Source organism: Protopterus annectens, chromosome 11.part0 (genome assembly GCF_019279795.1).
Source record: "Protopterus annectens isolate FY-2018-M chromosome 11.part0, PAN1.0, whole genome shotgun sequence".
NCBI classification, from domain to species: Eukaryota; Metazoa; Chordata; order Ceratodontiformes; family Protopteridae; genus Protopterus; species Protopterus annectens.
The window spans coordinates 28,942,771-28,959,031 of record NC_056745.1 but is presented as its reverse complement, the minus strand read 5'-3'; the positions used below and the strand labels follow the sequence as shown (position 1 = coordinate 28,959,031).

Below are 16,261 nucleotides of genomic sequence, written 5' to 3'. Positions count from 1 at the left end.
TTACCTGACTGGTTGTGGTCAGTTTCTTTTAATCAGTGTAACAATAGAGCATAACATTTGACTTTTCCCACCTTATTCATGTTTTCTCTTAGACAGACTTTATTAGTGCAGTGGCATTTTCAAGTGAGGTACCCAATGTGGGTTTTTACACTTGCTAGGAGCTTACATAGGTTGACATAACACTCCATTATACATCAAGTATTGTTTCACATTATGTTTGGTTCTTTACATCTTTATTTCCAACAGGAAGGAGTTGTGGTAAGAGAATAGCTATGTTTGTGTCGGACTTAGTAAGCTGTATGATGTGATTTCAAAAGAATAACAATAGTTGTGTTGACATTATATTTCTAAAGAAAACAGTCGTTAAGCATGTGAAATAAGAAATCATATAAAGAATTTAAGTATGGGATTTGAAAAACATGCTTGAAGCACTATTCAAAAACATCCCTACCATATTTTTGTGCTTAGTCACTCAGAAAGATTACACTAAGCATACATGTATTCTATACAGTGTGGTAATTTATGAATCCCACTTGATATTTATGGCTATAAGAAAATCAGTATATTAGATTAGGAACTTCCATTTTAAAGTAGTTATTAGGTAAAATAAATTGTGTTTCATTTATGAAGACAGTTAAGCAGAAAGAAAAAAATAACCTTGCTGGTTAAGCATGAGAGACAGTTTATTAGAAAGGAAAGATAAGTGCTATGTTCAGGCAATCAAAATGTTCTCATGTTTTCAGACAATTGTACAATAGTACTAGTTTTAGTTTATCTATGTTCGGAGAATACTGACAAAAAACAGATTTCAGTTAATTTTTTATCTGTGTTCAGGTAACACTGTCAAAATGTTCTCATGTTTCAGACAATTTGTCAACAGTACTAGCTTTCAGTCTATGTTCAGACAATAATAGTTTGGTTTTCAGACTATAATATGTACAGGTTTCAGTTATGCTTTCATCTGTGTTTAGTTAACACTGGCAAAAGATATTCTTTTAGTATTAGTTTAGTTAGTTTCCAGAATATACACAGCTATTTTTAAATGTTCAGTATATGCTAATGTAAATATCAGTCACGTTTCAGACTATGGCATCATATTCAGTTATATGTTCAGTATAGTGCATTTCAGTCAAATCTCAAAATATAAAAATAATACTCAGTTACTTCATATTATTCAGTCATTAGTTTACGAGTAAAGTAACATAATTACATTATTTAGTCATTAGTTAAGGGTAAAGTGACAGACTTATTTGTAACAGGCTTATTACATTATCCAGTCATTAGTTAAGAATAAAGTGACAGACTTATTTGTAACAGGCTTATTACATTATCCAGTCATTAGTTAAGAATAAAGTGACAGACTTATTTGTAACAGGCTTATTACATTATTCAGTCATTAGTTAAGGGTAGACAGACTTATTTGCAACAGGCTTATTATATTATTCAGTCATTAATTAAGGGTAAAGTGACAGACTTATTTGTAACAAGCTTATTACATTATTCAGTCATTAGTTAAAGGTAAAGTAACAGACTTATTTGTAACAGGCTTATTACATTATTCAGTCATTAGTTAAAGGTAAAGTAACAGACTTATTTGTAACAGGCTTATTACATTATTCAGTCATTAGTTAAGGGTAAAGTGACAGACTTATTTGTAACAAGCTTATTACATTATTCAGTCATTAGTTAAAGGTAAAGTAACAGACTTATTTGTAACAGGCTTATTACATTATTCAGTCATTAGTTAAGGGTAAAGTGACAGACTTATTTGTAACAGGCTTATTACATTATTCAGTCATTAGTTAAGGGTAAAGTGACAGACTTATTTGTAACAGGCTTATTACATTATTTGGTCATTAGTTAAGGTTAAAGTGACAGACTTATTTGTAACAAGCTTATTACATTATTCGGTCATTAGTTAAGGGTAAAGTAACAGAATTAGATGATTTAGTCATTAGTTAAGGGTAAAGTGACAGACTTATTTGTAACAGGCTTATTACATTATTCAGTCATTAGTTAAGGGTAAAGTGACAGACTTATTTGTAACAGGCGTATTACATTATTCAGTCATTAGTTAAAGACAAGTAACATAATTATTTTTTACAGGCTTATTAAAATCAGTTATTTAAATATTAGGTAGCAATTGTTATTCAGTATACTCAAGGTATAAAAAAGCAGGCTTAATTTGCTAATTAATTTATAAAGTACAACACACTTTACATAATTATTGTGCATTAGTCAGAAAGTAAAAAGGACACTAATATCAAATGCAAATCTATAGACCTAAAATACAGAAAGAATAAGTTTCGTAAAGTATTAAGATAAGTTATCTAAAGAATAGGTAGTAATAGTTATTCAATGCACTCAAGGCATAACAGGGCAGGCTTAATTTGTTAATCAGTTTACAGATTACAGTACACATTTACAAATTACAGTGTACTTTACATAATTATTTTACGCTAGTCAGAAATTAAAAGGACACTAACAAGCAATGCAAAGGTATAGACTTAAAATACAGAAAGTTTTAGTAAACTATTATAACTCATAAATATTCATAACAGTTAAAAAGGGTAAGTAGCATTATAGAGCAAATTTAAATAAAAATTTATAGACCCAAGTTCACAGAGAATATGGTAATTATGTTTCAAGACCACTTATACATTTATCTTTTTAGTGCATATTTCAATTAGTCTTCAGAAAATAGCCATCATGCTTGATAGGCTATGCAATAAAAAGAAAGAGTACAATGTTTAAAGATGTAAATCTATAAACAACAGGAAAACTTTTTATTTGGTATAAGAGAGAGAGAGACATCATAGTACACTAAGGTACTAGTTCATAAGGTAAAAAACATAGGTAATAAATGGTGTAACTTTACCATTACAGCATGCAAACATATAAAAAAAAATAGGCAGGGTTAACAGTTCATGCTCTGTCTAACTTAAATAAAAATTCAAAAAGACAGGCTAATCAGCTTTAAAAGCCACAGAATTAAAAGACATTTTCAGAATAATGTACAGGTTTTAAATATATCACACATGCATAAAAAGTTAGACTTAAAGACTGTAAAGACTATGAATATAGGTAATACAGGGGTTGTGCAGTGGTGCAGCAGTTTACGTTGTTGCTTCACAGCAAAAGGTTCTCTGGTTCAATTCTCAGCTGGGGTGCCTTCTGTGTGGAGTTTGCATGTTCTCCCTGCATTTGCTTGGGTTTCCTCTGGGTACTCCGGTTTCCACCCACATTCTAAAGACATGCATCTGGAGCATTTCTCGGTGGGCCTCCACTGAAAATTGGCTCTGTCCTAGTTGGACTTTCTTGGTCAACAAATGTTAAATAAATAAATTACAATATAGGAAGTATGAATATAACCAATGCATTGGTGAAAGATGTTCAGGAGAATGACAATACATACCAGTTCAAATTTTTAGTTATAGAAAAGACTAGAATAGATGGAAGTTTGGGTGACATTATGAATACAACCAAGGTGAATACTACTAGGTGGATTATAAGATTGAGGGCAGACTCTGGTAGTGGTCTGAATGATAAGGTTCCTATTAAACTCCTATTAAAAGCTAGACCACTTTGTAGGTAGGAGGGGATCCATTCTCCTATATTTACAATTAATTTCTATATGTTCTTTTGTATATATATATATAGTTATTATTATTAATTTATTTACATTTGTTTACTAGGTAACGTCTACTGGACAAGAAATCCTTTTTCAGTGAAGACCCGGGGAGAAAAACTCTCTCGCTCGCTCTCTCTCTATATATATATATGTATACATATATATATATATATATATATATATATATATATATATATATATATATATATATATATATATATATATATATATATCAATGATATTTTGCAAGTGACCTTATTCTTAGCCAGTAAGGGATGTAGTTGTATCAGTGAAAGTATTATATGAACATATATCTTATGCACATTTTATATATATATATATATATATATATATATATATATATATATATATATATATTAGATTTTACTCCACATATTTTCTGATTTACATGTTATTTGTAAGTTACTATGTAGTGACATTATGCTTTTATGTAATATTACTTTAAGGCTTTAAATGAGATGCAGGAGGGAATAAGGGATAATTAATTAAGTGATGCAATAACTTCATATTTAAATGCATCTTTGTTTTGTGTTTTAATGTCTGATGAAACAGTTAGATTCAACTGTGAAAGTGTTCACATTTGTTTAATAAAGTCTTTTATATTTTGCCGACTCTGGAGCCTTCGGCTTGTTCCATTTTTCTTCTGATCGCTGGGTCTTTATACTTGTTAAGTGGAACATTTGTCTTGATTCTTTGGATACTCTTCTGTCAATTTAAAATAAAAATAAATAAATAAAATATAAAAGTCAAATCATAAAGTTAAGAGACCAATCCAAACAGGCCATAAATGCTCAAGTGACAGCTAGTGGTCAAAATTAAAATTACAAGTTTATTCACCAGCTAAAAATATGATTGCCTAGTTATAATTAAATCATAAAGTTAAAAGACTTCAATCCAAACTCACCATGAATGCTCAAGTGACACCTAGTGGTAAAAATTAAAATTGCAGGTTTATCAAATACATTTTTTTTATTTCCAGATTATGAGTCAGGTAGCATAAAGCTGTATATAGTAGTTAGCAATACAAAGATAAGGTATCTGCAGACATAGGTCCCTATAGACTTTCATCAGGGACCTCAGGGGCAACTGTTAGATTAGGGACTTCCATTTTAAAGTAGTTATTAGACAGGCTAAAGGGTAAAATAAATCGTGCTTCATTTATGCATAAAAGGCAGTTAAGCATAAAGAAAAAATAACCTTGCTGGTCAAGCATGAGAGACAGTTTATTAGAATGGAAAGATATGCATAAAGTGTATAGAAAATACAGAAATACAGAATGTTCTTTTCTCAAGGGAAAGATACAATCTTGCCAGCTGCAGAATGTTCCTTAAAGGAATGTTAAATAAAGCACATGCGAGACCAAGACTGGAAACCAAGGGAAGCAATGCAAAGAGGACATGTAAAGCATCACAGGGTTTTGGTATTATTAAAATATACTTCATATACAATAGGGAAGTCAGTTAAGATTAGCTTGCTTGGCCTGACATTACAGACAGTCAAGCTTGAGCATGGAAGTCAGGTCAAATAAAGCCTGTTTCCATTTACATTAAGATATGTGCAGAAACTTTGAATATATTTATCAGCACTGTTATTATCACCACTGTTAATGAAGACAGTATTCGGCTATTGTGAACATCTAATAAAGTCTTAATGAATGAACTGCAGTGTTTGGAAAATTCATTCTGAAAAGTACACAGGACTTGGGCCATAAAGGAGAGACTGGTACCTGTTCATCATGAGTTTGGGTAATTAACAGATAAACACTTTAGTTCTCAGTCTCATTACATTGTTTCCAGCTAATTATGGTACAGTACAGCCTTGTCAATTCTTAAAAAGTAGGAAAACTAAAATTTGAAGGAAGAACATTTTTCTTTGCAATAGTGGGAAAATCTAGTCACTTCCCAGCTAAGAATTTCACTCTCTGTTTTGTGAATTCTAGGTAGGATTTCCAGTAGGCTTTAGTTTTGAATTTCCAAAACTGCCTTCTTATTACAACAGTAACCTACTTTTGAAGTGGTGTTGGTGAGGATGAGAATTTGAAATTTAGGTAATAGTCTTAAATTTAGAGAAGCATTGTTAAGGATTCTTAAGCTTTATGCAGTGTACACAATAACATTAGTTTTATTTCCAAACGAAAATGCATTTTCACAAAAGCAAATGCACATTTTTTACAATGCAGTTTTATATATGTGTTTAATATTACATCTCCACTAAAAATGCAAGTGCGATGCAAATTCTCTTAATTACAGTTTAAAGAATTGATCACATTTTTTTTTCTAAATTTAGTTTATCTTTCAGTCAACTTAGTTTACTTCTCCTGCATTTTGCTTTTGAAAGAAAAGTCAGATTTCCCTAAAATATTACATAGTTACTTAATAGTGATAAAACAGTGTTACATGAATACAATGATAGAATAAAAAAAAGTCTCAGCTGTATCTCATAGCAAATTAAGTTAATAAATTATGGCTTAGGTGGATCTGAATTATATGTGTTAGGTATTCCACAATATTCTGAATGACTTTTCCCAAACATTCTAACTATTTACTGCATCAACCAACACTCAGGCATGGCTGGGTGTAACTATTACCTATAACTGCACACTTAAACCTGCATCAATTAATACTCAGGCATGGCAGGATATAACTATTACCTATCACTGCACACTTAAACCTGCATCAACTAACACTCAGGCATGGCCGGATGTAACTATTACCTATCTCTGCAACACTTAAACCTTTATCAACCAACACTTAGGCATGGCTGGATATAACTATTACCTATCACTGCACACTTAAATATGCATCAACTAACACCCAGGCATGCATGTGTAAAAATATTACCTATCCTTGCAGTACTTAAACCTGTAACAACCAGCACTTAGGCATGGCTGGGTATAACCATTATCTATCACTGTAGCACTTAAGCCTGCATGAACCAACAGTTATGCATGGCTTGGTATAAGTATTACCTATCACTGCAGAACTTAAACATGAATCAACCAACTCTCAGGGGTTCCTGTGTATAAATATTACCTATCATTGCAGCACTTAAACCTGTATCGACCAACACTCACACATGCCTTGGTATAACTATCACCTATTACTGCAGCACTTAAACATGCATCAATTAACACTCAGGCATGGCAGGATATAACTATTACCTGCCACTGCAACACTTAAACATGCATCAACCAACACTCAGGCATGCCTGGGTATAACTATTACCTATCACTGTAGGACTGACACCTGCATCAGCCAACACTCAGGCATGGCTGGGTATAACTATTACCCATCACCGCAGAACTTAAACCTGCATCAACCAAAACTTAAGCATGCCTGGGTATAACTATTATGTATTATTGCAGCTCTTAAACCTGCATCAACCAACACTTAGGCATGGCTGGGTATAACTATTACCTATTACTGCAGTACTTAAACCAGCATCAACCAACACTCAGGCATGCCCGGTTATAACTATTACCTATCATTGTAGTACTTAAACCTACATCAACCAAAACTCACTCATGCCTTGGTATAACTATTACCTATCACTGCAGTACTTAAACCTGCATCAACCAACACTCACACATGCCTTGGTATAACTATTACCTGTCACTGCAGCACTTAAACCTGCATCAACCAACACTCACACATGCCTTAGTATAACTATCACCTATTACTGCAATACTTAAACCTGCATCAACCAACACTCAGGCATGGCTGGGTATAACTATTACCTATCAGTGCACACTTAAGCATGCATCAACTAACACTAAGGCATGACTTTATATAAATATTACCTATCCTTACAGTAGTTAAACCTGTAACAACCAGCACTCAGGCATGGCTTGGTATAACTAATATCTATCATTGTAGCACTTAAGCCTGCATCAACCAACAGTTATGCATGGCTTGGTATAATTATTACCTATCACTGCAGAACTTAAATATGAATCAACCAACTCTCAGGGGTTCCTGTGTATAAATATTACCTATCACTGTAGCACTTAAATCTTCATAAACCAACACTCAGGCATGTCTGGGTATAACTATGACCCATCACTGTATCAACCAACACTCAGGCATGTCTGGGTATAACTATGACCCATCACTGCAGGACTTGAACCTGCATCAACCAGCACTCAGTCCATGGCTGGGTATAACTATTACCTATCACTGCACACTGCATCAACCAACACTCAGGCATGGCTGTGTATAACTATTACCTATCACTGTAGCATTTAAACCTTCAGCAACCAACACTCAGGCATGTCTGGGTATAACTATGACCCATCACTGTGGGACGTAAACCTGTATCAACCAACACTCAGGCATGTCTGGGTATAACTATGACCCATCACTGCAGCACTTAAACCTCCATCAACCAACTCATTGACTCGTTTTAATGCTTAATACCCCATAGATTCTGCAGTTTGGAACAAAGTGAATAAAGTGTCCCTTTTTTATAGTCTACCAAGTTTTTGTATTAGGCTATATTTGAGAGAAGAGTGCATCGGATAAAGCAACATATGAGGCAGATATTTTTTATCTTTAGTACCACAGCTTCAGAAGTACAAATCTTTTCCACATAAATGTGCAATAACCTCTTGTGTATGGTGAAAAGAGAGAGAAAGAGAGAGAGAGAGCTATCAGGAGTAAAGGAGATGTTCTTGGAAGATTAAAACAGAGGAATAACAAGGTTATCTCGGTCAGATTTCAGTCTGAAATAAAAATATGGAAGGTCATCTAAGTTATGAACAGGTAAGTCTGAAGATGTAACAGGATTTTATTCTTCAAGTTCTGAAAGGCTTTGACTAATGGAGGAATTCCACCCAACAATAGTGATACATTTTGCATATGAAAAAGTCTCTGCTTTGAAAATGTAATATCTGCTGCAGCCCAAATGTATATCTCCAGAATAATAGTTATAGTATAACGGAAACTAATTTCTTGGTGTACACTGCTGAAATACCAAAAAGGGGAGTTTTCATGGTCTGCAATTAAATAACCAAAGGAGAAATATTGAGCAATAAAATTACATTTTACCTCTTTTGATGAAATAGGAGAAGGAATCCCTGGCTGTCTCTCTCTTTCTCTGTCATATCATAGAAGCAGTACTAGGCAGATGATCAAAAAGACCATAAGATGCCTAACCCTAAGCACCTTTAATTAGCCACCCTTAAAAGTTCTTGACACCCTTTACATGCATTTAATAATGGTTAATATAGCCATTTTTCCCCTCATCGAACACCTTCATCTCTTGCAAAATATTGGATGAATGTTCTTCCCTAAACTCTGATTTGCATCATTCCTTGAAAGGGACTAATGTCCATAACAATGACTTATCCAGTCAGATGAAAACTGTGTGTTCTGAAATTGTTTTATAATCAATAGGAGACAGAACAGAAATACTGTTTATTGCTAGGAAAGAACCTTTGATAAAGGGAGCATTTTCTTCACTAACTAGATTTCTGCTTGCAGCAACGTAACTCCTAAAATTATTCTTGGTAAGATTGAGTTAAGTTTCAGCATCAACACCAGTGAAAATATTTTTTTATTTTGTATTTAGGACATGCTCATGTTTGGAAAGGCTCAGTGGGTAATAAAACGACCAACTTCATGACTATGTGCCTGGCAGTAAATGAGTGACAGAAGTGGTAGATTCTAAAACTGACACAGAAGGCAGAAAAGTATCAGAATCTTGACTGGGACATTTTTTTTGTTTTTATAAATTCAGCCCTTTTCTTAGTCAGTTTCTTGACATTTTCTGCTTTTGCTAGCTCTACCAAATATCATTCTAAAAATTATCCACAGGGACCAAAATAATTTTTTCAGTCAAGAACAAAGCAGATGTTTTGCCTTCTTAATATTGTAGTCTGTTTATCTCAGGGTAGAAATGAAAAAAGGACACGTACTATGAAAATCCTTGCTTGCTATTTGCTTACCATAGTTATATATTTTGATTGACTTTGTTGCCATAGGTACAAAATTAAAGATGAAAAAAAGTTCACTGAAACACTGACAAAGTTTAAAAAAGCTGTTAAAAGTACTATTGTGTAACACTTAAGACATGGAGCACAACAGAAACACAAACCTCCTAGCAATATAAGTCCTATATTTGTGTTTCGAAGGGAAGATGGCACTGCTCAGGCAAATTCTGATCTAGAGAAGACCTGGATAAGGTAGCTGTTACTAAATGGTGTGCTGCACTGTTTCAGTAAACTGTGCATCAGCAGGTGGGGCTGAGCATAAGTACCTTATGCTGAGGTACTGTCTGCTTATACTGAGTGACCCCTGTTGTGTGAATCACAGTCGTTCATTTTACCTTTAATGAAGTTGCAACTATCCCTTGCAGTTCAATGAGGGTTTTTCCTGAATTTGACTCTCTATCTTATTTATTCCTAGCATGCATATAGCCTGTCTGTTCAGTATTGTCTTTCCATATATTTAGGTGCCCCTAGTAATTATATATTTTTAATGATTAAACTACAACTGTATTCTGGACTTGGGTCTTTATTACCTTATCAAAAAGCCATAATATCAAATGGCTTTTCATGGAACTGTAAAAGTCAAAAACTGAAAATAGCAAAAATGTGAATGAGCGAATTCTTTCCCTTGGAAAAAAATCGCTAGCCCTACCACCAACTACACACTAATCTAAAGATAAAGTTGGGGGCTTCACCCCCACACCCCACAATGTGAGGGGCTGTGCCCCTACACTCCCCTAACTAAATATACCAACTCCGAGATCGCATTACAGTGGGGAAAAGGGCAAACTCACAAGGATGGCCAAGCGGTTTCTTTCCCATGGAAAGAATTCGCTCATTCATGTTTTCGCTATTTTTAGCTTTTGACTTTTCTGGTTCGATAAAAATCCATTCGATATTATGGCTTTTTGATATGGTAATAGGAACCCTCTGGACTTAACCCATTAAGTAATGAAGAGTTACAGGATACCCACTTACAAACATCCAAATGCTGCTGCCTTTAACCAAAACAGTTGGCCACTTTAATTCATCTGAAGACATCACTTTACAGTATGCTACAAATTTACAAAGTTAAAGTCAACACAATATCAGTTAGCAGTATGCCACAAAGTTAAATGTTCTCTTCTCCTTCAGCTCACATCTCTGCCTATAACAATCATATTCTCCCAGAATCCTATGCTTGTTCTGTCTCAGCAAACTCCTACTCCTTCAGTCTTACCTACTTCATATAAGCAAGAATGTATTCAATTGTATGACTAAATAACTAGATTACTCTGTATCTCTTGAAATGTATAACTTAATTAGTAGAGTTGAAGTAAATGCCAGGTTACTTAGATTTATGTTTGTTTTACATTTGCATTGCATTGTTTTATTTTATTTTTCTTCTATTTACTATTTCCACCAAGCATTATAATATACTGTGTGCATTTAGTTCTGCTTATTTTCCTGGACTGAAACCCAAATTAATCCTTTCTATTAGTGTTATATATACTTTAACAGAAATAGGTAGATACATGGATAGACAGACAGACAGACAGGTAGATAGACAGAAACCTTCCTGTGTGCCCACTGCACAGCTAAATACAATACTTTCTATATACAAACAAGCACCAGTTAGACAAAAGCAGCCTACAGCTCCACAGTTTAGCACTTTTGTCTTGTCCAAACTTTTTCAGAACTGTGGAAAACCAAACTAAAAAGCAAGTTAAAACAGTATGTGAACCTCCCCCACCTCCAACAGCATCAGCAAATGAAAGACAAACTTCAATTAATGCCATGAAGGAGTGTTATCTAAGGCTTAAACAACTGAAGCTCTCGATCTTAGTTCACTAATAATAGAAACACTGTCACGGGGGCCTGGAAAATTTGAAATATCAAGTTTCAGTTGCCAACTCATTTCTCTGTGCAGAACCCTGTTTTCCCAGTCACCACAGTAAATAGATCTCAGCACCTGTTCTAATAGAAAAGAGGTACATTTTGTAAACCCCTCACAGGTTAAAGAGTGTCTTGCAAGTGCACTTTTACAATTACCCTTCTGAATAAAGTACAAGTGTTGGTAAATATGCTTGGAAAAAGGCATTTTTAGTTTTGCCTATATAAAAGGCTGAACACTCCTCATGGGAAGCCATGTATGCAACTCTAGATGTCTTACAAGTACAAACATTAGTAACGTCAATTTGTCCCAGCATTGCTCTTAAGAAACCAGTGTAGTTGGTGTTAATATAAGGACAAAAGTGACATGACTCACTTTCTAGTAACTGGCACTCCTTTGATCTTACTACTAGACTTTTCAAGTAACATTTTCATGATAGATTTGTTTCTATAAGTGAAACCAACACTTTTGTCAAACAGTGCCTTAATAGCATCATCACATTCAAAAATACACCAGCTTCTTCTAATAATATTTTCTATTTGTTTAACATCAAAAGTGTATTGTTTGACCATGTTAGTCTGTAGTTTAAGAGGAGTAGTGTCATTACACTCTCTAACACCCTCAAGTCCATGCAAAATAATCGGTGCAAATTTAGTTTGTCTTCCAAGCCACACCTCGTGACTTACTTGCTCCAGGAGGTAGTTGGAATAACCCCTCTCAGTGGACATCCTTGTAACTATGTTGAACTCCAACAGACAAATATTGTCCTCAGAAGTCAATCTTAACACCCGAATAAGTTGACTCTTAACAATGCCTCTTTTTTGGTGCATGGGATGACAGCTAGTATAAAACAGGAAAAAATTACAATAGGTAGGTTTTCTGTATACTGAGGTAGAAAACTTGGCTACTTAACCCCTTGCACAACTCAACGTCAAAATATGCAATTTTTTGATAGTCATACTGGTAAGTAAAAGACAGAAAATCAGTACTTGTTTGTATGGACTCATAAAGTACCACAAACTGGTCAAATGTACCTTCCCCAATAATCAAAATTGATAATATACTTTACAGTACTTGTACAGTGGGTGAAGAAATAAAAAGTTCAGTTCCCACCACATCATAGTGATGGCAAATAGAGGGACACAGGCTGCCCCCATGGGTACACCTGTGTTTTGCTTGTAAAATCCCCCCTCAAATGACAACAAATTACAACTAAGAATGAGATGCATAAAGTCACCAGCAATAAATGTTTCTAGGTCAGAAATCTGTCCATATTTACCAAAAATCTCATTGAGCCATTGTAGCCCCACCGCACAGAAGATTACTGTGAACAAAATCTGAACATCACAGGTGACCCTCATGCTTTCCTGGGTCAATGTCAGTTTTCTCAGTTATCCAGCAAGTCCTATGAATGTTTTAGAATATGGGGAAAGCCCTTAAGTAATTTTTTTAACTTGTTGTCCACAGATTTGACTAAAGGCTCAGTAACCGAGCCTCTTGCTACAACAATAGAAAGTGGGGATTCCAAAATCCTAGAAATCACCAGGAAATCTACTCTTAAGTAGATGAAATCCTGTTGAAAAGTAACAACTCACCAAGTACCACCTTGATACCACGATATGTGATGTTAATTTCATTAATAGACACCAGTGAATATACACCATCATTTTGTAGATGTCCAAGTAAACGGCCAACATAGTCCAAGTGGTACATAATCACTAACCCCCCATCTGATTTCATACATATAATTTCCTTTTTTTTTACTTTCTATATATTTGATATTTACTCTGTAAATATCCTGTATCATAATTTATATGTTTTTTGCCCAATTACATTGTTAAATGAGTGTATTTACTCTGTAAGTATCCCTGTATCATATGTTGTGTGTTGTTTGCCCAATTACATTGTTATGTAAATATATTTGTTCTGTAGGTATCTGTGAAGATAGGTGAAGACTGCCAGCCTAGCCAGATAGAATTTTGTAGATAATTCTGTCATTTGTAAATATTAATGTAAGTCACAAACTTGTTCTCTTAAATGTGAAAAGACTGCACTGGATATTGAACTGCAAAAATGTAATAACAGTGCTCTCTGCTGTAAGAAAGGTAAGTCAAGCATTTCATGACTGTCTTTGATGTTAAAATTCGGAACCGATATATCTAGAGGGAGGCATCATGCCTATTGTTTTAAGACTAGAGTTAATGGCTAGAATTTGCATGGATAAATGTCCTTTATTGCTCTGGTTTCTGACCAGGTGTAAAGAATGTAAATGTAGTTTCTGTTAGCCTGGGAACACCAGAGAAGTGTGAAGAATGAGGTCATGTGAAGCAGCTCTGTGCTATCAATTTAAAAAGAGAGAGAATCAGAGAGCTCAGAGCATTTGTCTTTTGAATATCCAACATCACCAGCACTGCCTGTTTCTACATGTAAGTTGTTTAAAATTGTGTTTTCTCTTCGATATAGCTAGAAAATAGGAAGATTAGACTAGTTTGTTTTTCTGTGATGTTAGAACTTTTCTACGGTATTATTTTAAGTATTTCTCTGTGATTTCTGAACTCTTGACTAGCACTGTGTAGTAAGAAGTATTGTCTTGTGTTTTTATTATTTATTATTAAATATTTTTAAACCTTTCAACTGTGGCTGTTTTGTGTAGAGATAATTTAAGCTCTAAGAGTACAATGCATGTATATAGTGATGCTGTACCAAGTCACTCCAAATAAATCTTGACTGTTAGGTTGTACTTACCATTTGGATAATAATATTGTATAGTAATACATGGACACCCTTTTAAGGGCCTTTGAGTAGCTGGTAAATATTAGTGGGTGGTGGCAGTGATTTCTACCATATAGTCTGGGTAATAGGGGCACAGCTGGAGAACCTGTGGCAGCCTTCCCCAGGAGTGTCTGTGTGGTTGTATATAACTCTTATCTCAAAGTGTGTGTGTGTGTGTGTGTGTGTGTGTGTGTGTGTGTGTGTGTGTGTGTGTGTGTGTCAGCTACTTGGGCAGGGACATGAAGCACTGGTTGGACAGAGAGGGTGCTGGAGGTTTTAGCTTGTCCACTAGGCTGAGATCTGGACCCTATAGCTGTGCCAGTGGGGAGTCTTATTGGGGACCTGGAGAGAAGGGGAGAAACCAGCCCCAGACTGACTGTGATCTCTGTCTGCTCTTAAGGGAATTTGTACTTTACTGTGTGTGTATTTATTACCCTTTTTCCTATATGGACACCCCTCACTGGTGTTAGTGGTGAGGACTGAGGCTCCTTGATTCTTGGGCCAGTGCACGGATGTCACAGTATCCTATATCTTGTTGATAGGGTTGCCACCTGACTCTCTTTCTGCAGTTCTGGCCTATGTGTGTGTGTGTGTGTGTGTGGGGGGGGGGGGGCTTGAAAATGGTAAATGCATTTATACTTTACAAGAAAAAATATTTACTGACTTTTCTCTAAATGTCACAGAAATCTTTGCTACTACTCAAAAGTTATCTTAACACAAACTATTATAAGTAACATTTAAAGCTTAGAATTTCAATACTGTGTTGCTGCTTATGTAAATTTGTCAGAAGAGTTGACAATTGCCTTTAAACCTCTGACTAATCTAATTGCTTTGTTTTGCTATGAAAGGGGAGTGTTAAGTTCTCCTCCCCTCTGCAATAAAAACAGTGGAAACAATTCCACAGCTTTCTGTCTTTTTTTTTATATCAGCTGCTGTGTTCCTGATAGCAGGATTAATTGCCCATCTAAGATTGACAGCAGTACCTCTCAGGGTAAACTACAGATTTAACTGTGTCTATGATATGTCATGCAGGTGGAGACTAACTTCTCTGCAAAGTATGTGAGAAGTTGAGTTTAAAAAAAAGTAGGTGGGCTTTCCCTTCCTTTGACTCCAATGCAAGGAAATAAAAGTTTTAAAAACTACAAGCAGGTTTCTGGTACATACATAATGCTGGAACCATATTGTAGGGAGAAAAGAAACTCAACGATTGAGTTAAACTGTATGAGAGGGTGGAGTGTTCCTTTAATGGTTGATCCCATGTAATAAAGTTCATAATTTTCTATGATGCTTTGTGGCTCATGTTTCCAGTGTTTTTCAGCCACTTCAATACCATATTGTTTGCACAATCCCCAGTGCAACAGTCTTGCCACATTATTATGCCTTTCAGTATACAGTCCTTCTGCCATTAGCATGTCACAGCCAGCAATGAGGTGTGCAACTGTTTTCAAATTGGTTTTACAAAACCTACATTTGTCTGTTTCTCCCACATGTTCAATGGACCTTTTAAACCAGCAGGTACATAGCCCACTATATTGGGCTGCCAGTATTAACCTTTCATCTCTTGGTTTGAATTCACATCTCCTTAACCATTCCTGCATTCATTCCTGATCAACATGAAGTTTTTCCAGAAGTTTTCTATACCTGCAACTATAGTTATGCATTTTCCACATTTCTTGCCTTCTCATATGTCCTTCGCCTTATATTCTTTCTTTTATTTTGCTGCCTGTTTTTTATCTACTTCTGGTTTGATTTCCATTCCTGCCTTGATGCCGATAAGCTTCTGCTAAATTAAGCAGAGAAGTCATCTTAGATTTATTCTCCTCATCTTTCAAAACTTTCACTACATATTACATTCTCAAATTTCTAAAAGTTCAAACAACATATGGTGGAAGTCATATGATCAAACTTTTAAAAGTTTGAAAAGCTAAAAAAAATAAACAACAGAAAAAACCTATCTGACAGTTTTAAGCAGGGGGGA

The 16,261-nt window shown here is 34.9% G+C and overlaps 1 protein-coding gene across 1 annotated transcript in view; it reads left to right on the top strand.

Annotated features, from left to right (window-relative positions):
* LOC122814897 overlaps positions 1–16,261 on the top strand; it is a 197,361-nt gene that overhangs the window by 22,830 nt on the left and 158,270 nt on the right. The gene's annotated exons all lie outside the window — the stretch shown is intronic.